Below are 24,453 nucleotides of genomic sequence, written 5' to 3' on the forward strand. Positions count from 1 at the left end.
CGGTTTTAATGCAGAGTTGTCCAACCACAAGAGCAAAGAAATCTCAAATAATGCAGTGTAAAGGGTGCTCATCAGTTGCATTAATCATCATAATATATGTCAATCTATTTTATAATGTCTATTTGTCATTTAACAAAAGAACTACTCTATATATTTATATATAAAAATTGCCTGCACATATACAATTGTACACAATGTTCTTTTGGCTTCTGACTGCAATTATTGAGAGCATTTAAGTTGTAATAGACTAGATGAAAATAGAATATTGTGTTTAAAAGAAAAAGGTATTTGCAGCATATTTGCAGAGGACTAAGTTAGGTTAAAGGGGCAGTAAAGTCAATTAAAGGGACACTAAACCCAATCTTTTCTTTCGTGATTCAGATAGAGCATGCAATTTTAAGCAACTTTCTAATTTACTCCTATTATCAAATTGTCTTCATTCTCTTGGTATCTTAATTTAAAAAAAACAAGAATGTAAGTTTATTAGCCGGCCCATTTTTGGTGAACAACCTGGGTTGTTCTTTCTGATTGATGGATAAATTCACCGACCAATAAACAAGTGCTGCCCAGTGGACTGAACCAAAAATTGTCTAGCTCCTTAGCTTAGATGACTTCTTTTTCAGATAAAGAAAGCAAGAGAATGAAGAATATTTGATAATAGGAGTAAACTAGAAAGTAGCTTAAAATGGCATGCTCTATCTGAATCATAAAATAAACAATTTAGGTTTAGTATCCCTTTAAACTTTCATGGTTCAGATAGATCATGCAATTGTAAACAACTTTCAAAATTACTTTTATTATATAATTTGCATAATTCTCTTGAAATCCTTTGTTGGAAAGCATACCTAGGTAGGCTTGGGAACAGAGATACATAACTGTGAGCCAGCTGCTAATTGTTGGCTGCAGAAATATGCCTCTTGTCATTGGCCCACCAGGTATGTTCAGCTATCTCCCAGTAGTGCATACCTGCTCCTTTATCAAACAATTAAAAGAGAATGAAGGAAATTTGATAACAGAAATAAAACGAAAAGTTGTTTGAATTTGTATGCTCTGTCTGAAACATGGGAAAAAAGGTTAGTTTTCTTGTCCCTTTAAGAAAATATTGAGGCGATTATTATTAGACTATGGCCTAGATTCAATAAAACTCATTTGTGAATCTATGAGAAAAAAAATTTCTGTGACATCCCAACTTGATAATTGTCTAATTCACAATAATGAGTTGCAAGTTAAAGGGACAGTCTACTTGATTTTGTTTATTGTTTAAAAAGATAGAAAACGCTTTTACTACCCATTCCCTAGCATTGAACAACCAACAGTCATTTAGATTACAAGTTTTGCGCTATAGAGGGTGCAAAACGAATGCAACAAAATTTGCTTTATTTCACCCTCCATAGCACTGCCATTACGAGTTTTGAAAAAGCCGCCTTGTGCATGCGATATGGTTGCGTTGAGCTCCATACCGCACAAAATACAAGCTCTGCTTTGACGTGCTCGTGCATGCTTTCCCCATAGACTTTAATAAGACTTCAGATAAAAACCTAACACCTGCGATTGTGGAATGAAAAGCTCCGTAACGCAACCCCATTGACGTCTATGGGGAAAAAAGTTACGTTTAAACCTAACACCCTAACATAAACCCCACGTCTAAACACTCCAAATCTGCCACACCGTACATCACCGCCACCTAAATAAAGTTATTAACCCCTAATCTTCCGCTCCCGACATCGCTGCCACCGAAATAAATATATTAACCCCAAATCTGCCACTCCCAATATCGTCGCCACTATACTAAAGTTATTAACCCCTAAACCTCTGGCCTCCCACATCACTGCCACTAAATAAACCTATTAACCCCTAAACCGCCAGCCCCCCACATTGCAACAACCTAAATTAAACTATATTAACCCCTAAACCTAACCTTAACCCTAACCATAACCCTAACCTTAAACCTAACACCCCCTAACTTTAACATAATTAAAATAGACCTAAATTAAAGTTACAATTATTAACTAAATAATACCTATTTAAACTAAATACAAACTTACGTGTCAAATAAAAATAGAACCTAAGCTAGCTACAATATAACTAATAGTTATATTGTAGCTAGCTTAGGCCCAGATTACGAGTTTTGCGTTAGAGGCTGTGCGGTGCTAACGAGCAGTTTTCACTCACCGCTCACTTACCTACAGGGCTGGTATTAAGGGTTTTTACAAACCCGGCTTTAAAAGACAAGAAGTGAGCGTTGAGCAAACTTTTGCTCATTACCGCACTCCAATACCAGCGCTGCTTACGTTAGCTGGTGTAACGCGCTCGTGCACGATTTCCCCATAGGAATCAACGGGGAGATCCGACTGAAAAAAAGCAGCATAAAACTCCTTAACGCAGCCCCATTGATTCCTATGGGGAAATACATTTTATGTCTACACATACACCCTAACATGAACCCCGAGTCTAACACCCCTAATCTTACACTTATTAACCCCTAATCTGCCTCCCCCGACACCGCCGCCACCTACATTATACTTATAAACCCCTAATCTGCTGCCCCCAACATCGCCGAACCCTACATTATATTTATTAACCCCTACTCTGCCACCCCCAATGTCGCCGCCACCTACCTACACTTATTAACCCCTAATCTGCCGCCCCCAACGTCGCCGCCACTATAATAAACATATTAACCCCTAAACCGCCGCACTCCCGCCTCGCAAACATTAGTTAAATATTATTAACCCCTAATCTGCTGGCCCTAACATTGCCACCACCTACCTACATTTATTAACCCCTAATCTGCCGCCCCCAACGTCGCTGCCACTATATTAAAGTTATTAACCCCTAAACCTAAGTCTAACCCTAAACCTAACACCCTCTAACTTAAATATAATTAAAATAAATCTAAATAAATATTCCTATCATTAACTAAATTATTCTTATTTAAAACTAAATACTTACCCTAAGCTAGCTACAATATAACTAATAGTTACATTGTAGCTATCTTAGGGTTTATTTTTATTTTACAGGCAAGTTTGTATTTATTTTAACTAGGTAAAATAGTTAGTAAATAGTTATAAACTATTTAATAGCTACCTAGCTAAAATAAATACAAAAGTACCTGTAAAATAAAACCTAACCTAAGTTACAATTACACCTAACACTACACTATAATTAAATTAATTCCCTAAATTAAATACAATTAAATAAAATTAGCTAAAGTACAAAAAAACCCCCACTAAATTATAGAAAATAATAAACAAATTACAAGATTTTTAAACTAATTACACCTAATCTAATCCCCCTAAGAAAATAAAAAAGCCCCCCCAAAATAAAAAAAAGCCCTACCCTACACTAAATTACAAATAGCCTTTAAAAGGGCCTTTTGTGGGGTATTGCCCCAAAGTAATCAGCTCTTTTACCTGTAAAGAAAATTACAAATCCCCCCAACATTAAAACCCACCACCCACACAACCAACCTTACTCTAAAACCCACCCAATACCCCCTTAAAAAAAACCGAACACTAACCCCTTGAAGATCACCTTACCGGGAGAAGTCTTCATCCAACTGAACCGAAGTCCTCAACGAAGCCGGAAGAAGTCTTCATCCAAGCCGAGCTAAGTGGTCCTCCAGACAGGCAGAATTCTTCATCCAGACGGCATCTTCTATCTTCATCCATCCGGCGCGGAGCGGGTCCATCTTCAAGACATCCGACGCTGAGCATCCTCTTCATCCGACGGCTAACAATGAATGAAGGTTCCTTTAAATGACGTTATCCAAGATTAGTTTAAAAATCTTGTAATTTGTTTATTATTTTCTGTAATTTAGTATTTCTTTCTTTTTGTAATTTAGCTAATTTTATTTAATTGTATTTAATTGTATTTAATTTTGGGAATTCATTTATTATAGTGTAGTGTTAGGTGTAATTGTAACTTAGGTTAGGTTTTATTTTACAGGTAAAATTGTATTTATTTTAACTAGGTAGTTAGTAAATAGTTAATAACTATTTACTAACTATTCTACCTAGTTAAAATAAATACAAACTTGCCTGTAAAATAAAAATAAATGCTAAGATAGCTACAATGTAACTATTAGTTATATTGTAGCTAGCTTATGGTTTATTTTACAGGTAAGTATTTAGTTTTAAATAGGAATACTTTAGTTAATAATAGTAATTTTTAGTTAGATTTCTTTTAATTATATTTAAGTTAGGGGGGTTAGGGTTAGGTGTTAGACTTAGATTTAGGGATTTATAAATTTAGTATAGTGGCAGCGACGTTGGGGGCGGCAGATGAGGGGTTAATAAATGTAGGTAGGTGTCGGCGATGTTAGGGACGGCAGATTAGGGGTTAATAATATTTAACTAATGTTTGCGAGGCGGGAGTGCGGCGGTTTAGGGGTTAATATATTTATTATAGTGGCGGCGACGTCCGGTTCGGCAGATTAGGGGGTAAAAATTTTTTTTGTGTTTACAATGCGGGAGGGCCTCGGTTTAGGGGTTAATATGTAGTTTATGGGTGTTAGTGTACTTTTTAGCACTTTAGTTAAGAGTTTTATGCTACGGCGTTGTAGTGTAAAACTCTTAACTACTAACTTTAGAACGCGGTACCAGTCTTGATAGGAGAGGGTCTACCGCTCACTTTTTGGCAGACTCGTAATACCGGTGTTATGCAAGTCCCATTGAAAAAAGAGGATACGCAATTTACGTAAGTGGATTTGTGGTATTTCCAAATCTGGCCAAAAAAGTGAGTGGTGAGCCTGTACCTTCAAGACTCGTAATACAGCGGGCGTTAAAAAGCAACGTTAGGATCTCTTAACGCGGCTTTTTAAGCCTAACGCACAACTCGTAATCTAGTCGTTAGGTTTTTATTTCACAGGTAAATTTGTATTTATTTTAACTAGGTAGACTAGTTAGTAAATAGCTATTAACTATTTACTAATTATCTAGTTAAAATAAATACAAACTTACCTGTGAAATAAAAGAAAAACCTAAGCTGACTTACACTAAAACCTAACATTACAAAAAATAAAAAAAACTACTATTACACAAAATAACAAACGAAATTATCCAAAACAATAAAAAATATTCCTATTCTAATACCCTGTTAAAAGCAAACAAACAAAAAAAAAACCCAAAATAAAAAAACCCTAATCTATAATAAACTACACAAAAAATAATAAAAGGGCCTTTTGTAGGGCATTGCCCAAAAGAAATCAGCTCTTTTAAAAAAAAAGAAAAGCAAACACCCCCTAACAGTATACAAACCCCCTATCCCCCAAACCCACAAAATAAAAATAAAGTTAAACCTAATATAACCATTGCCCTGAAACGGGCATTTGTATGGGCATTGCCCTTAAAAGGGCATTCAGCTCTTTTGCTGCCCATTAAATATAAAAAATGGCTATTCTTAAAAAAAAAACACCACAAAAAGAAAAAAAAAACATTACACAAAATAACATATAATAATAAAGAAATCAGCTATATTTCTGCAAAATATAAACAAACATCCCCTAACATTACAAAGCCCACCCCCCAAAACTACAAAATAACTAAAAAAAACTAATCTACCCATTGCCCTGAAAAGGGCATTTGTATGGGCATTGCCATTAACAGGGCATTCCGCTCTTTTACTGCCATTTAAAGGGCATTCAGCTCTTTTAGAATTGCCCAATCTAAAAAAAATAAACCACCCCAAAAAAACCTTAAAAAACCTAACAATAACCCCTTCGCCTGGACCTCCGCCTCCGCGCATCAACCGATCCACCTCCGCAGGGATGAAGATGTCATTCCCTCAATGGATGAAGATGGAGCCGCCTGGATGAGGATGGAGCCGCTGGGATGAAGATCGTTCAAGCCGGACTTCAGCAACTGTGAGTATCTAAAGAGGGTTAAGTGTTAGGTTTTTTTTAATTTTTCTTTGGGGTGTTTTTTTTTTAGATTAGGACTATTGGGCAATTCTAAAAGAGCTGAATGCCCTTTTCAGGGTAATGGGTAGCTTAGTTTTTTTTTAGAGTTAGGTTTTTTATTTTGGGGGGTTGGTTGGTTGGGTGGTGGATTTTACTTTTGGGGGTCTTTGCATTTTTTTCAGGGAGAAGAGCTGATTTCTTTAGGGCAATGCCCTACAAAAGGCCCTTTTAATGGCTATTGGTAGTTTTTTTGTAGGTTAGGGTTTTTTATTTTGGGGGTGGCTTTTTTATTTTAATAGGGCTATTAGATTAGGTTACTTGTTTTTATTTTGGATAATTTTGTTTGTTATTTTTTGTAATTTAGTATTTTTTTATTTTTTGCAATTTAGTATTTTTTTATTTTATGTAATTTAGTATTTTTAAATTTTTGTAACTGTAGATTTAATTTTGTTAGTAGTGTTAGTTTTTCATTAATTTCATTAATTTAATTTGTGGTTATTTTAATTTTAGTCTAATAGTTATGTTAGGTTAATTTATCATTTAAATTTAGTTTTTTTTTAATTCCACAGGTAAGTTTTTATTTATTTTAAGATAGGGATCTTGCAATTTTAATGTAAGTTAGGGGGTTGTTAGGTTTAGGGGTAAATAGTTTAATTTAGTGTTTTGCAATGTGGGGGCTGGTAGTTTAGTGGTTAATAGGTTTATTTAGTGGTAGTAATGTGGGAGGCCAGAGGTTTAGGGGTTAATAACTTTATTTAGTGGCGGCAATGTCGGGGAGCGGAGGAATAGGGGTTAATATCTTTATTATAGTGTGGGCAATGTTGAGGTGTGGGGGAATAGGGGTTAAATACTTAAGTATAGTGACAACGATGTCGGGCAGCGGCGGAATAGGTGTTAATAAATGTTATTAGTGGTGGCGATGTCGGGAGCGGCAGATTATTGGGTAATATATTTAATATAGTATACAAAGAGAGAAGCGCTCTACCAGGAATGAACAACAGCTCATCAGCTAGTTCTATGACGATTTACCACCCGGAAGCAGCCTCTTTTAGATTGGTGTGCTTTTCACAGAGGAAAACTTTCCTGAAGTATATCAGTCTGATCCCGCCAAGTAAGGTCAGTTCAGCCCCGAAATACCAGGCAATTCTCTTCTGAACAAGGAACATGACAACCCCAGACGATCGTTTCGGCCTTCTATGGGCCTCGTTAGTGAGGTGCAGCCACATTCCACTAAGCACACTGAGCAAGGAGTCCACGTCTGGTTTCCCCCATCACCCATAGGGAGACTTCCCCAGGGTCATATTAATTTGCATACGAAGAGAGAAGCGCTCTACCAGGAACGAACAACAGCTCATCAGCTAGTTCTAAGGTGATTTACCACCCAGGAAGCAGCCTCTTTTACCAGACTGACGAGGCCCACAATAGGCCAAAACAAATATATCTGGGGTTTTGCTGGTTTTCTCGTTCGGAGAGGGATTGCCTGGTATTTCGGGGCTGGACTGTACTGTTAAGTTAGGATCAGACTGATATGCCTCAGGAAAGTTCTTCTCTGTGAAAAGCACATGTTGAGCAAAATGAGGCTGCTTCTTGGCTGGTAACTAGCCATAGAACAAGCTATTATGCTATTGTTCGTTCTCAGGTTCAGCGCGTCTCTCTTTTTATTTATGCAAATTATTACAATTAGGGAAGTCTTCCTAAGCGTGATGCAGGAATCCAGACGTGGACCAGTTGCTCAGTGTGCCTAGAGGGATATGTCTGCACCTCACTGACTAGGCCCACACTAGGCCGAAACGTATGTCTGGGGTTTTGCCTTTTCACTTGTTCAGAGAGGGATTGCCTGGTATTTTGGGGCTGTACTGTACTGTTAAGTCAGGATCAGACTGATATGCTTCAGGAAAGTTCTTCTCTGTGAAAAGCACATGTTGAGCAAAAAGAGGCTGCTTCTTGGGTGGTAGCCATAGAACAAGCTATTATGCTATTGTTCATTCCCAGGTTGAGCGCTTCTCTCTTTTTATTTATGCAAGTTTAATATAGTGTTTTCGATGTGGGAGGGCCTTGGTTTAGGGGTTAATAGGTAGTTTATAGGTGTTAGTGTACTTTGTAACACTTTAGTTATGAGTTTTGTGAAACAGTTTTGTTGCGTAAAACTCATAACTACTGGTCTCAGATTGCGGAACGGATCGTGCCAGAGTATAGGGTGTAACGCAACTTTTTTAGCCTCACCGCAAAACTCGTAATGGCAGCGCTATGGGAATGCCATGAAAATGTTTTAATTTTTTTATTGCGGGACTGACGGTGCGTTACAGGCTAAAAGGCTTGCAGTACAGCTATACCGACAAGACTTGTAATGGCTGCGTTGCTGTTTTAACGCTGAAATAGCCATTTTTTCAGCGTTAAAACACGAACGCAAAACTTGTAATCTAGGTGAGTGTTAATATACTTTATAACCTCTAACCTCAAAACCACTGCCTTTGCAAGTCGCCTCATATCTTAGTGCATTTTGGCCTAGATTACGGGTTTTGCGTTACAGTGCGGTATGGATATACCATTGAAAAATTGGCCATATTACGAGTCGTGGGGGTATAGGCTGTATTGCAAGCATTTTAGCCTTAACGCAACCCACAAAAAATAAGTTTTTATGTATTTAAAAGGTAAGTTTTTATTTATTTAAAGATAGTTATATTGTAACTTTTAATTTAAAGTTAGGGGGTGTTCTTTCCTGTTGGCCCATTAGCCCACAGGTCATACCCATTCTCCTTTTCCCCTAAATGGTTCAGAAGGAACACTTCCCCAGGAGAGAGGCCTACATTTTCTATATTTGAGAGATCTGCAAGCAATATCTATCTGTGCTGAGAAGCTATATGTTCTGGGTCTAGGATAATTGCCACACAAAGAGATCCTTAAACTGCCTCTCATACAGTATATAGTATCTCACTGGTCTTACACTCCCCCTTAGTGAGAGAAATTGCTAGCTTCTGACCTGTTGGACTATATACTATCTATTAATGGGGTGCTAATGCACTAACATTTGGGGGGGGGGGACTATGAACCACTGAGCATCCACTCTCCCTTTTTGTTTTGTTTTGCTTTGCATGACAGCACAGCGTTATTAAAAAGCCCACACTTTATGTTAGCAAGTCTCCATTATGACCTCTGTTATATAAAAAGATCTTGCACTCATGGCACATCTCAACAAGAGGAAGCCCAAAACTCCAGCTGCTGGACCCAAAAGGACAGTGGCGGACCACTTTAATACCATCTCTCCCTCATCTCCAGAAGACCAGCAGGAGAATCTGGCTATGTCCCAAGCTGAGTCTGATATCGTTGCCTCTACCTTTCAAGCTCTCCAAGAGGCGGCTCCAGCCACAGTGACTCCTAACTTCATTCTGGACTCTCTTAAATCCTTGCTGGCGGCCCATCACTCTGCCTTTCAATCTCAAATTACAGCATCTTTAGCTGATCTGGGAAAAGATCTTAACTCCACCTCAGAGAGGGTTGATACAGTGGAAAGGAAACAGGAGGATATGGTCGTGGATCAAGCCAACATCTTAGCTTATGCTCAAAGTCTGGCAGAATAATTAACCTTTTTAGAAGATAAACTAGCGGACATGGAGAACCGCTCTCGCCGAAGCAATTTGCGACTAAGAGGCATCCCAGAGACTGTAGCCCCTGGAGATCTAATCCCATTTCTGATGGAGTACTTCGGGCACCTAGCCCGCCCGACCGATACAACTGAGGGCCTAATTGATAGAGCTCATAGGGCCTTAAGGCCTAGAAGTTTGTCATCTGAAAAACCTAGGGATGTTATTGTAAGACTGCACTTCTATACATATAAAGAAAAGCTAGTGCAAGCTTCTCTTGCTAAGCCCACCCTTCCAACTCAATTCCAGGATGTCAATGTGTTTGCGGATCTTTCATACCACACACTCCAGCAGAGGAAAACCTATGGGGACTTTACCAAATTTTTGAGGACTCATAATATTAAATATAGATGGGGACATCCCACTAGACTTATAGTTCACAGAGACAATCAACAGTATACCATCACCAGCCTAGATCAAGCCCATAGGCTAATGAAACTTTGGGATAATCAAACCTCAACAGATGGCCCTTCAAAGAATTCATTGAATCCCTCAGCCCCACATTGGGTCTCCTCTTCACGGGGAGCTTCTGATAGCTCAAACCCTTCTGGTTCCACACAAGCAGCTGGTGACGATTGAACATGGACTGTTTACAAGGGTAATATGTCTGCTAACCTTTTTCTATATTTTAGGTGCCCTTAGGGAAACTAGGGGTGAAGATATACAAAGTAATGGACACATGTTAATGTTTTAATTATGTTTCCCCCTAGTTACTTTTGACTTATGCTGGGCTGAAATGTAGAGCTAAATGTGATATATGTTTTATTTTCTCCTTTGTATTTTTTTTTTTTGTATATACAGTTATCTTTTATTATTCTATGCTGTGAAGTACACCCTACTGCAGGTACACCTGGTAGCATACAGATATGAGAATGCCCATTGTTACATAGAAGTTTACTTAATATATTTTTGTGTATTTTTCCCACCCCCCCCCTTTTTTTTTTTTCCGTCTTCTACATGTTATCAATATAATGTGTTCTATATTTGGTGCCAAAAAAGCAGAGTTCAGGGTATATATTTCTGTACCATAATTTATCTGTTTGTATGTTATAAATGTTTTTCCTAGGTACATATAGTTATATATAGTAAACTCGTTACCCATTATTTTACTACTGATCTTTATACCTCTTTCTCCTATGAGTTACCATTAACCATCTTACCTCATGTGTCTGCTAGTTGATAGCATGTGATAGTACTGAGGTCTTTATATAAGAGTAAGGTTCATTTGGTATTTTTACAAGAGACCCATTGGTTGAGAGATACGAAGGTTCCTTTGCAATCTAAGTTGTTCCCGGTGGTGGAGACGGCGAGCTTCTCCCAAAAATCGAGAGGATATTCTTATCCACAAAGATATAGCGTATGACCCAGTCCATGTTGAGGTTGACTTACAGGGCAGGTATCTGATTCTTGTCTGCAAACTGGATGGTATAGCTTATACATTGGCTTCTTATTATGGACCAAATAAACAACATATAACTATGTTGCGCAAGTTTTTAAATAAACTAGACAGTTTGCGCCAGGGATCTCTTCTCATTGCGGGAGATTTTAATATGGTCTGGGACCCTTCATTGGACAAAAAGTCAGACAAATCCCGTAAATGTGATAAAGCCTTAGTTGACCTATCCTATAAATTCAAAAATCTTATATCTCAATTCTATTTATTTGATGTTTGGCGAGCCCTCAACATGTCCTCGCGAGATTATACCTTCTTCTCGTCGGTTCACCATTCTTATTCACGTATAGATTTCCTCTTCTGTGAACCAAGACTTCTAGTCTGTATCTCTAGATCATGGATTCCTCCATGCCCTTGGTCTGATCATGACCCTGTGCACATTGTTCTTAAATCGCCGCTAGAATTGCAGTGTATGCCAGTGTGGTGACTTTCACCAAATATCTTTTCGGACCCTAGTACAGCAGCTGGTATCACTAAAGATATAACTGACGTTCCCAACCCACATACTAATGTACCCAAATTGTTACACATGTTCGACCAACTCAGCGAAGTCTCAGGCTACAAGATAAATACAGATAAATCTGAATTAACATGGCTGCTTAATACTCAAAAAAAACCACTACAGGGCACTAACCTAAAAGTAACTACAGGAACTTTCACTTACTTAGGGATTCACCTACACACTGATACTAATAAACTATACCACCTAAACATAGGCAACACTATAACCCTCATTCATAATCAGGTGAAAGGATGGAGAAATCTACCCTTATCCCTTACGGGCAGGATTCATCTTCTAAAAATGATTACTCTACCAAAATTGCTTTATCCCCTTCAGATGCTTCCTATCCTTCTGACAAAGCTAGACCTAAATAACTTAGCAACTCTATTTGGTACGTTTGTCTGGCAGCACGGGAAGCCAAGGATCAGCAGGCTTCACTTAGCAATGCCAATCAATGCCGGTGGACTCAGTCTCCCTAATCTTAGATGGTACAATTGGGCGTCTCTGATCAAGGTGATAGTGGGGTGGTTGACCCAATCTGATTATTTCTGTCCCCCAGTGGAATGTGAACTGCTAGCACCCATACACCCTGCTTTCTTGCCGCACACCCAACTATCAACCCTCCCCCCACATATAAAACAAAACATACTATTCAGGGATCCGCTGAGGGCTTGGGCCAAGCTTTGCAAAATATGGGGGATGGAGTTCAAATTCAGCAAATACCTACCTCTCCAAGAGAACCCCAACTTTATACCTGGATACACAACAGCTGTCTTTAAACTTTGGGAATGCCAGGGGCTAAAGATTGTAGCGCAGCTGATCAACCCTACAACACATCAAATGCTCCCTTTCTCAGACCTTCAAGCACAATATACCCTTCCTAACGCTCATAGATTCGCCTATTTCCAAAGCCGGCACTATGTCCAGAGCCTTCAAACTGAGGGCCTAGCGTCCTTAGACATAACTAGGATTGTCACGCTTTGTAACTTGGCCTCTCAAGGAACACATTCTATTACACCTATCTGTAAGCTAATAGTGGCGCACAATGAGACACAAACAACGCAGGAGATTGTATCTAAATGGCAGGGACAGAGGATTCCTGAGGTTACACAAGAGCACATTACACACAGCATACTAGCAGTCAGAGCAGCCACTCTATCTTCGAATCTACGTGAAACACAAGTGAAATTTCTGCATCAAGCATACAGTACACCCAAAATTAGATCTAAGTGGGTTCAAGATGTATTGAACGTGTGCCCCAAGTGTTTGGCCCCCACCCCGGACATATTACACCTGGTGTGGGACTGCCCTAAGATGCAGAGGTTTGGGGGCAAAGTTAAATTCTGGTTGTCAAAACTGCTCAAGACTGACATAACACTGACCGCAGTAAACATACTCTTCTTTCAAGACAATGACCTACCCTCTAACCATCAAAAAATTTTCAACCTGGTTATACTAATGGCCAGGAAACTAATTTTACAATACTGGGCCAAGAATAGGGAGCCCCCTTTCAAAAAACTGACTCATGCACTATATCAGCAACTGCTGACAGAACAAGTAGATGTACAAGGAAATCGCAAGGCTAGAATAAAAACATTTATAAACAAATGGGAACCATATATATTATATCTACCGGGAGGCCTAAGAGAATAACTTCTACGCCCCTTCCAACACTCCGTTTTCATGCTTAATGAAAACCTCCGGGGCCGCTGGTGCTTCTAGGAATCTGGTAATGACACTTGACAGAACATGATTGAGGCGACGGACAGACAATTGCTTGAATAAGGAGACTTGAGGCTTGAGACTCCAGCCATCCGCCGATGCATATGCATGGTTATATATCAAATAGTATTAGCACTAATTATTTTCATTGTTAGTATTATCGCATTTAATTACCTAGCTGATTATGGATCTTATGTATTACTGAATCATATAGGGGGCCTGAACATGTACAAAAATATCTGACCATATAAAGAACCTTACATTGGTGTTAATAAGTAACTTATTTACTGTGCAGTCAGTACCCCTAGGAACTTTTCTTTGATGTGCCTTCATATACTCAGCGATACTTTTTCTTTCTCCTCTTTGTTTGTTATTTGTAAATGTTTTGTTATTGTTGTGTTTTATTTGTTGTTTTATTCATTTAAGTGTTATAGTAATATATGAGGCTTGGCTACTCCACATGGCTCAAGAAAAGACTTTTGGACACAAAGCAGATTCATTTATGTTGGTGAGACAGAATACTGTTGCCTATAATATGCCCTATGATGTTTGATATTGTATAATGCTATGTGGTGCCGCCCAAGTTTCTCTGTGAAAAATTCAAAAATAAAGTTTTAAAAAAAAAGATATAACTGAGTTTCTTCAAATCAATGATAATGGAGAAGTAGATGATTTTACACTATGGGCTTCTTTGAAGGCATATGTGAGAGGGTCTTTTATTAAAGTTGCAGCGGCACAAAAGAAAGCTAGAGGCGAAACATTGGCTCAGTTAATGGTGACTCTTCGGAAGCTTACCACTGAACACAAAAAAGACCCAATGCCATACTTACGCAAACAACCCACTAATCTTAAGACGAAAATAGTTCAACTGGAAACCGAGAGATCTGCGAGTAGACTTCTTAGACTTAAGGAAACCTTCTACTATAAAGGCAATAAAGCCGATAGGCTTTTAGCCAATCGATTACGTCAACGCACGGCGGCGGCCCGCATCCATTCTTTAAAATCAGAAGGACAAAACATAACCCACCCGAGGGAGATAGGTTCAGTTTTTGCGAATTACTATAAGTCCCTTTATAATCTGTCAAAAGACAATAGAACCTCCCCTCCAACTCTGGATCGTATAAGTGAATTTCTCTCCTCTCTCAATCTCCCCACCACTCATGACGCACAGGTGGAGGCACTACAGGCCCTATTTCCAGTGCTGAGATTAAAACTGCTATCCTCTCCCTTAAGGCCTTTAAATCACCGGGGCCAGACGTTTTTTAGATATCTTCTATAAAAAATTCCAACCGCAGCTTCTCCCTCTTTTATTACGGTTTTTCACTAAGGCAAGCTCATGCGGTACCTTTCCTACTGAGTTCTTGCAGGCTACTATTATTACGCTCCCCAAACCAGGGAAGGATCCTACTGAATGCTCAAGCTACAGACCTATCTCATTGTTAAATCTAGACGTCAAGATTTACGCAAAAATTTTGGCTGCGCGCCTTAATCTCCTACTACCATACCTAGTCAATTGTGACCAGGTAGGTTTTGTCAAAGGGCGTCAAGGGCCTGACAATACCAGGAGATTATTAAATATATACTTTGAAGCAAGTAGGTTGGGCCTGCCCTGTGTCACCCTGTCGTTGTACGCAGAAAAAGCCTTCAACAGGGTGAACTGGGATTATATGTTTGCGGTCCTACGAAGGTTTGGTTTGCCCGCTTCATTTATTATGTCCATAGCAGCCCTGTATTCCAACCCATCTGCCACAGTCAGAGGACTTGGGTTCTGCTCTGATCCCTTCGAGATCACAAATGGAACGAGACAAGGCTGCCCATTATCGCCACTCATATTTACGCTTGTTATGGAACCGTTGGCTACTGCCATTAGGTCATCCCCTCAAATAGTGGGAGTGGACATCCATCACACAACCCAGACTACAGCTCTGTTTGCTGATGACTTGACGGTGCTGCTTTCAGACCCAGTCAAGTCTCTGCCACACCTTTTCTCCCTACTAGAGAAGTTTGCTTCAGTCAGCTATTATAAGCTTAGCGTCTCTAAATCGGAGACTTACGCTATCCATATTTCTGAAGCCACCCTAGCCGAACTGAGGAGGCGATACAAATTTAATTGGTCTACTTCGCATATTAAACATTTGGGTGTGGTCTTATCACATAGCATCCCCAATATTCTCTCCATGAACTTTTCTCCCTTACCATCGGAAATAGAAGCGTCCACAAAGACCTGGAATGTACCATCTTTGTCATGGTTGGGTCGCATAGCTGCATTTAAGATGAGCCTGCTACCTAAGTTGACCTATTTATTCAGATCGTTACCTATCCCAATATCTAAGTCCTTGATCCGTAAATTCCAACAACTATGTAATAAATTTATCTGGCGAAATAAGGTTTCTAGAGTTGCAACGAGCATCCTGCAGCAGCCTGCGGCAGCCCCTAACATACTTTACTATCATGAAGCTGCTCGCCTATCCCATGTGACGCAATGGGGTATGCCAGTTGATAGCAGATGTGCAGAGCTGGAACAGGCTTCGCTCCCGCCGGGAGTTTTTCTCGAGGACCTGATTTGGATCCCTAAACATGCTAGGCCACAGGCTGCTTTAGTTACTCCCATCATAGCTTCTAATTTAAAATTCTGTGACAAAACCCATAACCTACCCACAGTGGCACCCCACCCGTCACCGTCTCACAGGATAAAGGGGCTTCTTTTGGCATTGCCGGATACCCATCCGTCTCTGTGGTCGGCATTGGATATTATTAAGGTAGCTGACCTATATGAAGGGACTCAGCTACTCTCATACCAAGCTTTTCTTCAGAAATATAACCCGCCCCTACTTTTACATTAACCAAAAATGCAGCACACTGTGTCACCCTTTATGAACTATTTCTCAAAGTATTACTGCAGTGGCACATGACGCCGGTCCGCCTATTTAAAATATCGCACACAAATTCCCCCAAATGCTGGAGGGGTTGTGACGCTCTGGGCACCCCAGCCCACATTTGGTGGTTTTGCCCGGTTGTTGCACCATTATGGCAAAAGACAGTTCATTACTGCAACTCAAAGGGTATCCCAATTTCAGCAACACCCAGCGTGGGTTTGTTCCACATCCTCCCTCCAAAGCTACCTCTCTCGCAGAGACTGTTTTGTGTCTACTTGTTTCTGGCGATCAAGTTATCCATTGCCAGAATGTGGTTGCAGCCGGCCTCTCCACTTTGGGAGCAAATCATGGACACCTTAAGATATCTCAAATCAATGGAAGCATATGTCTCTCACATACATAGCTCTGAAGACTTACATATCTCAGTTTGGGATTATAGTCCTGTATAACTCTGGATAGTTCTTTTTGGATGTAGCGATCTATACTTCATCTGATTAGGATACTGAAATAAAGTGGTTTAGGGTGATGTAGATAGAACACCCGACCACTATGCAACTGTATTTATATTTTATCCAACCGTGAACCCCCTCCCCTCCTCCCCCTGGTGTCTCCTCCGTTATTTACGCACCCAGTATAGCGCAAAACTTGTAATATAGGTGTTTATTAGCTTTTCACAGTCAGACAGTGCTAGTTCGAGTGTGCCATATATATAACATTGTGCTCACTCCTATGGAGTTATGCATACACCAGCACTTATTAACTAAAATGCAAGTTTGTAAAAAAGAACTGAGATAAGGGGACAGTCTGCAGAGGCTTAGATACAAGGTAATCACAGAGGTAAAAGTATATTAATGTAACCGTGTCGGTTATGCAAAAATGGGGTATGGGTAATAAAGGGATTATCTATCTTTTTAAGCAATAAAAAGTAGACTGTCCCTTTAAGCTCCATAATCTTAAAAATCTTACAGAACAAACAAAGAAAAAAACTATTGACTAGATTACGAGTTTTGCGCTATAGAGTGCAAAACGAACGCAACGAAATGTGCGTTATTTCACCCTCCATAGCGCTGCCATTACAAGTTTCTGAAAAGCCTTCTTGTGCGTGTGATATGGTGGCAATAAGCTCCATACCGCACAAAATCCAAGGGCTAAAAATACGTGCTTGTGCACGCTTTCCCCATAGACATCAATGGGGAGAAGGTGTTAGAAAAGAAACTAACACCTGAAGTGCGGAATGGAGATCGCCGTAACGCAACCCCATTGATGTCTATGGGGAAAAAAAAGTTACGTTTTAACCTAACACCTTAACATAAACCCCACGTCTAAACACCTCTGCTGCTCCCGACATTGCTGACACCAAAAAAAAGTTATTAACCCCTAATCTGCCGCTCCCGACATCTCCGCCACTAATAAAAGTTATTAACCCCTATTCAGCCGCTCCCCAACATCGCCGCCACTAATAAAAGTTATTAACCCCTAAACCTCTGGCCTTCCACATCACCCCCACTAAATAAACCTATTAACCCCTAAACCGCCAGCCCGCCACATCGCAAAAAAAATAAATTAAACTATTAACCCCTAAACCTAACAACCCCATAACTTTATATTAAAATTACAATATCCCTATCTTAAAATAAATAAAAAATTACCTGTGAAATTAAAAAAAAACTAAGTCTAAACTAACAATTAACCTAACATAACTATTATACTAAACTATTATACTAAAATTAAAATAACTACCAATTAAAAAAACTAAATTACACCTTAAAAAAACCTAACACTACTAAAAGAATTTAAGTCTAAAATTACAAAAAATAACAAACACTAAATTACGAGAAAAACAAACAAATGAAATTATCAAAAATAAAAACAATTACACCTAATCTAATAGCCCTTTAAAAATAAAAAAAGCCCCCCCAAAATAAAAACACCCCCTAGCCTACAATAAACTACCAAATAGCCCTTAAAAGGGTCTTTTGTAGGGCATTGCCCTAAAGAAATAAGCTCTTTTACCTGTAAAAAAAACCCACAAAGACCCCCCAACAGTAAAACCCACCACCCAACAAACCCCCCAAAATTAAAAACCTAACTCTAACAAAAACCTAAGCTACCCATTGCCCTGAAAAGGGCATTTATATGGACATTGCCCTTAAAAGGGCATTCAGCTCTTTTATATTGCCCTGAAAAGGGCATTCAGCTCTTTTAAAAAAGCCCAAACCCTAATCTAAAAAAAAAACACCCCCCAAAAAAGTAAAAAAAAACCCACTAACCCCCCGAAGATCCACTCACAGTTTTTGACGTCCAGACATCCATCCTCAACCAGGCGGCGAGAAGTCTCCATCCAGGCGGCATTTTCTATCTTCATCCAGACGGCATCTTCTATCTTCATCCTGGCGGCTTCTTCTATCTTCATCCTGGCAGCTTCATCCTTGAAGACATCCGGCGTGGGGCGCCCTCTTCATGCGGTCACCGCCGTACACTGGATCTTCAATGCAAGGAGCCTTTTCAAAATGGCGTCCCTTGCATTCCAATGCTAATTTGACTAACAGCTACTGGCTGTTTCCATAGCGCTGCCATTACGAGTTACTGAAAAACCTCCTTGTGCTGTGCGGTATGGTGCGCACAAAAGCCAAGGGTTGAGTTTACGAGCTCCTGCACGCTTTCCCCCATAGACATCAATGTGGAGTGTTAGAAAAAAACCTGCAATCGCGGAATGGCCTATCGCCGTAACGCAACCCCATTGATGTCTATCGGGGAAAGGAAGTTACGTTTAAACCTAACACCCTAACATAAACCCCTAGTCTAAACACCCCTAGTCCGATGCTCCCCAACATCGCAGACACTAATAATAGTTATTAACCCCTAATCCGCTGCCCCCGATATCACCAGCACTAAAAAATTTTATTAACCCCTAATCCGCTGCCCCGACATCGCCAGCACTAAATAAAATTATTAACCCCTACTCCTTCACCCCCCGACATCGCTGACACCTAAATAAAGTGATTAACCCCTAATCCGCCGCCCCCCCGACATTGCCGACACCTAAATAAAGTGATTAAATCCTAATCTGCTGCTCTCCGACACTAAATAAACCTATTAACCCCTAAACTGCTGGACCCCTACATCGCAAAACACTAAATTAAACTATTAACCCCTAAACCTAGCACCCCCTAACTTTAAATGAAAAGTTACAATTTAACTATCTTAAAATAAATAAAAACTTACCTGTGAAATAAAAAAACTAACATTAAACTATAAATTAACCTAACATTACTATTCTAATAAAATTAAAAAATAACTACCAATTAAGAAACCTAAATTACAAATTTTAAAAAACCTAATACTACGAAAAAAATCAAAAAAATCTAACATTACAAAAATAATAAACATTAAATTGCAAAAATAAAAATCTCTAAGATTACAAAAATTAATAAACGAAATTATTAAAAATAAAAACAATTACACCTAATCTAATAGCCCTATAAAAATAAAAAGCCCCCCAAAATAAAAACTCCCCCTAACCTACAATAAACTACCAATTGCCCTTAAAATAGCCTTTTGTAGGGCATTTAAGTCAAACTGTTTTTTTGCCTAGAAAAAATTACAAAGTCCCCCCAACAGTAAAACCCCCACCCACCCAACCCCCCAAAATAAAAAACTTAAGTCTAAAAAAAACCTAAGCTACCCATTGCCCCTAACGGGGCATTTGTATGGGCATTGCCCTTAAAAGGGCATTTAGCTCTTTTACTGCCCTTAAAAGGGCATTCAGCCCTTTTACAGTGCCCAAAAACCCCTAATCTAAAAAAAAACCCACACCCCAAAAAAAACAAAAAACACTAACCCCATAAAATCTATTCACGGTTCCTGAAGTCCGGACATCCATCTCCATCCAGGCTGTGAAAAGTCTAGATCCAGGCAGCGACATCTTCATCCATCGTGGGGGCATCTTCTAACTTCATCCCGGTGGCCCGGAGCGGAGCTATCTAGGACCGACGATGACATTCTGCGCAGAGCATCCTCTTTATACAATCACCGCCGTACACTGAAGTTGAATGCAAGGTATTCCATCATGCCAACATGCATAAAATGGTTTAGAAGTGGTGCGGATACATATGGATTGCAATAGGTTCTTTTGGAACAATCACAACACTGTGAGTGTGACTTAACCCCTTAAGGACCACAGCACTTTTCCATTTTCTGTCCGTTTGGGACCAAGGCTATTTTTTAATTTGTGCTGTGTTTGTGTTTAGCTGTAATTTTCCTCTTACACATTTACTGTACCCACACATATTATATACTGTTTTTCTCGCCATTAAATGGACTTTCTAATAATACCATTATTTTCATCATATCTTATAACTTACTATAACAATTGTTATAAAATATGAGGAAAAAATGGAAAAAAACACACTTTTTCTAACATTGACCCCCAAAATCTGTTACACATCTACAACCACCAAAAAACACCCATGCTAAATTGTTTCTAAATTTTGTCCTGAGTTTAAAAATACCAAATGTTTACGTTATTTGCTTTTTCTGCAATATATAGGGCAATAAATACAAGTAGCACTTTGCTATTTCCAAGCCACTTTTTTTCAAAATTAGCGCTAGTTACACTGATATCTTTCAGGAATCCCTGAATATCCCTTGACATGTATATATTTTCGTTTAGAAGACATCCCAAAGTATTGATCTAGGCCCATTTTGGTATATTTCATGCCACCATTTCACTGCCAAATGCGATCAAATAAAAAAAATTGTTCACTTTTTCACAAATTTTTTCACAAACTTTAGGTTTCTCACTGAAATTATTGACAAACAACTTGTGCAATTATAGCACAAATGGTTGTAAATGCTTCTCTGGGATCCATTTGTTCATAAATAGCAGACATATATGGCTGTGGCATTGCTTTTTGGTAATTAGAAGGCCGCTAAATGCCACTGCGCACCACACGTGTATTATGCCCAGCAATGAAAGGGTTAATTAGGGAGCATGTAGGGAGCTTCTAGGGTTAATTTTAGCTTTAGTGTAGTGTAGTGTAGTAGACAACCCCAAGTATTGATCTAGGCCCATCTTGGTATATTTCATGCTACCATTTCACCGACAAATGCGATCAAATAAAAAATAACGTTCCATTTTTCACAATTTTAGGTTTCTCACTGAAATTATTTACAAACAGCTTGTGCAATTATGGCACAAATGGTTGTAAATGCTTCTCTGGGATCCCCTTTGTTCAGAAATAGCAGACATATATGGCTTTGACATTGCTTTTTGGTAATTAGAAGGCCGCTAAATTCCGCTGCGCACCACACGTGTATTATGCCCAGCAGTGAAGGGGTTAATTAGGGAGCATGTAGGGAGCTTCTAGGGTTAATTTTAGCGTTAGTGTAGTGTAGTAGACAACCCGTAGTATTGATCTAGGCCCATCTTGGTATATTTCATCCCACCATTTCACCGGCAAATGCAATCAAATAAAAAAAAACTTAAAATTTTTCACAATTTAAGGTTTCTCACTGAAATTATTTACAAACAGCTTGTGCAATTATGGCACAAATGGTTGTAAATGCTTCTCTGGGATCCTCTTTATTCAGAAATAGCAGACATATATGGCTTTGGCAATTAGAAGGCCGCTAAATGCCGCTGCACACCACACGTGTATTATGCCCAGCAGTGAAGGGGTTAATTAGGGAGCTTGTAGGGTTAATTTTAGAGTTAGTGTAGTGTAGTAGACAACCCAAAGTATTGATCTAGGCCCATTTTGGTATATTTCATGCCATCATTTCACCGCCAAATGCAATCAAATAAAAAAAATTGTTCACTTTTTCACAAACTTTTTCACAAACTTTAGGTTTCTCACTGGAATTATTTACAAACAGCTTGTGCAATTATGGCACAAATGGTTGTAAATGCTTCTCTGGGATCCCCTTTGTTCAGAAATAGCAGACATATATGGCTTTGGCGATGCTTTTTGGTAATTAGAAGGCCGCTAAATGCCGCTGTGCATCACACGTGTATTAAGTCTAGCAGTGAAGGGGTGAATTAGGTAGCTTGTAGGGAGCTTGCAGGGTTAATTTTAGCTTTCGTGTAGAGATCAGCCTCCCACCTGACACATCACACTCCCTGATCCCTCCCAAACAGCTTTCTTCCCTCCCCCACCCCACAATTGTCCCCGCCATCTTTTAGTACTGGCAGAAAGTCTGCCAGTACTAAAATAAAAGGTATCTTTTATTTTTTTATTTTTTTTAAGCATATTTACATATGCTGCGGTGTAGGATCCACCTTAGGCCCCAACCTCCCTGATCCCCACCCAAACAGCTCTCTAACCCTCCCCCTCTACCTTATTGGGAGCCATCTTGGGTACTGGCAGCTGTCTGCCAGTACCCAGTTTACAATAAAATAGATTTATTTTTTTTCTGTAGTATAGCTCCCCCCCCCCCCTAGACCAACCCCCCACCCCCTCTCAGATCACTTAAAACCACTTATTAACATTACTTTTTTCTATAGTGTAGCGGTTTCCATCCGCTCCCTCACCGTGCACGTGTCTGCCCGCCACCCCCCATGCATGCACGCGCGTCCGTGCGTGCCCCCTAGGCTACCCCGCCCATGATCCCGCCCCCCTCTTCAGCCAAGAAGCCATCGATGGCCTCCCACCCGCCTCCCACATCGGCTCCTTCTCTGCATCGGAGGTGTGAGAAAGGTTATTGCAGGATATCGAGGCATCACAGCAATAACCGGAAAGCAGTTGTAAGAGATCAGGATCTCTTCCACCACTTTCCAAGAACGACGCCGTACGCCGTACGTCCTCGGTTGTTAACTGTATTTTTTTTGAGGACGTATGGCGTATGTCGTTGGTCTTTAAGGGGTTAAAGAGATAGGAAAGTCAAAATTAAACTTGCATGATTCATATAGAGCATGTCATTTTAAGACACTTTTAAATTCACGTCTATTTTCAAATGTGTTTTGTTCTCTTAGTATCCCTGGTTGAAAAAGAATATGCACATATCCTACACTAGTAGGAGCTAGCTGCTGATTGGTGCCTGCACACATTTATTTCTTGTGATTGGCTTACTAGATGTGTTCAACAATCTGCCAATATCTCTTCAGCAAAGGATAACAAGAGAATGAAGCAAATTTGAAAATAGAAGTAAATTGGAAAGTTGATTAAAATGGTATGTTCTATATTAATCAAGAAAAAAATGTGGGGTGTCCTATCCCTTTAAAAATAACATTCACAGAAATAAATTGCTACATGCCATATGTACATGTTGGGGTTCTGATGTAACTTTTCAACCATCATGCAAAGATACAAATGGCACTCAGATTGTTATTCTGTGATGAGGATGGATTTGGATTACATAGGTTAACCTCATACAAGTAAATGAGTATTTCCCTTCCACAGTGAACATAGGGGTTAATTAAAAAGATCTTTACTGTAACCTCAAGAGGAGTGAATTGGCTATTGTATCAGTCAGTTTCAGGTGACCTCCAGGAGCTTTTCTGTTAAAAAGGCATTCGCGACTGTGGGCTTTTAACAAACAAATCATTTTGAATTGTGATCACTCAAGGGACTTGACAACCTATTTTAGCGTAAAGCAAAAATTCATTTCAGGAGCAAATTCGCCAATAGATTTAACCCCTGCAAAGTCAACACCAGTGGAGCAAAGTAACTTTTATAAAATAAGCAAACTGAAAACTCTCTAAAAACTGCATGCTCTATCTAAATCATGAAAATGTAATTTTAAGTTTCTTATCCCTTTTTCAGAAAAAAAAGCCATTGAAAACCTTGTAACTCTTAAAGGGATTTTGTTATATTTTCTCACCTAATAGTTTTATTCATTTTACCCTTTTCATTCTGAAAACCTAGGTTACAGAATTGACTTTTTGGTCTCTCAAGGGGGGCTTAGAGAAAAGTAAATTTTTTTACACAAGTAAAAGCAGATGAGATTTTTTTGTCCCTTTAAACCCGCACTGCAGTTTAATCTGTATTAGCTTCAAAGGGAGAACTTTAATCAATGTTAGGAGTCTCCATGTTACCATGCACGAAACTTCCCAACTTGCAGGTAGCGCGGCATTCTAGCCCCTTTCATAACAAAAGCTAAGGGCTCTATTTATATAGCTGTAGACACAATGGAGCTTGATGCCCCTGTTTCCGCACCAGCGTTCAGGCTCGCCGGAAACAGCAGTTATGAAGCAGCTGTAGGGGGCGGCATTTCACAAGCAGTTCACCAGAACTGCTTGTGCAATAATAAATGCAGACAGCGTATGCTGTTGGCATTTATAGATGTGCGGCGGACATGATACGCTACATTGTATCATGTCCGCTCGCACTTTTATAAATCGGCCCCTGTCTGAGGTGCAG

Source organism: Bombina bombina, chromosome 1 (assembly GCF_027579735.1).
Source record: "Bombina bombina isolate aBomBom1 chromosome 1, aBomBom1.pri, whole genome shotgun sequence".
Classification (NCBI taxonomy): Eukaryota; Metazoa; Chordata; class Amphibia; order Anura; family Bombinatoridae; genus Bombina; species Bombina bombina.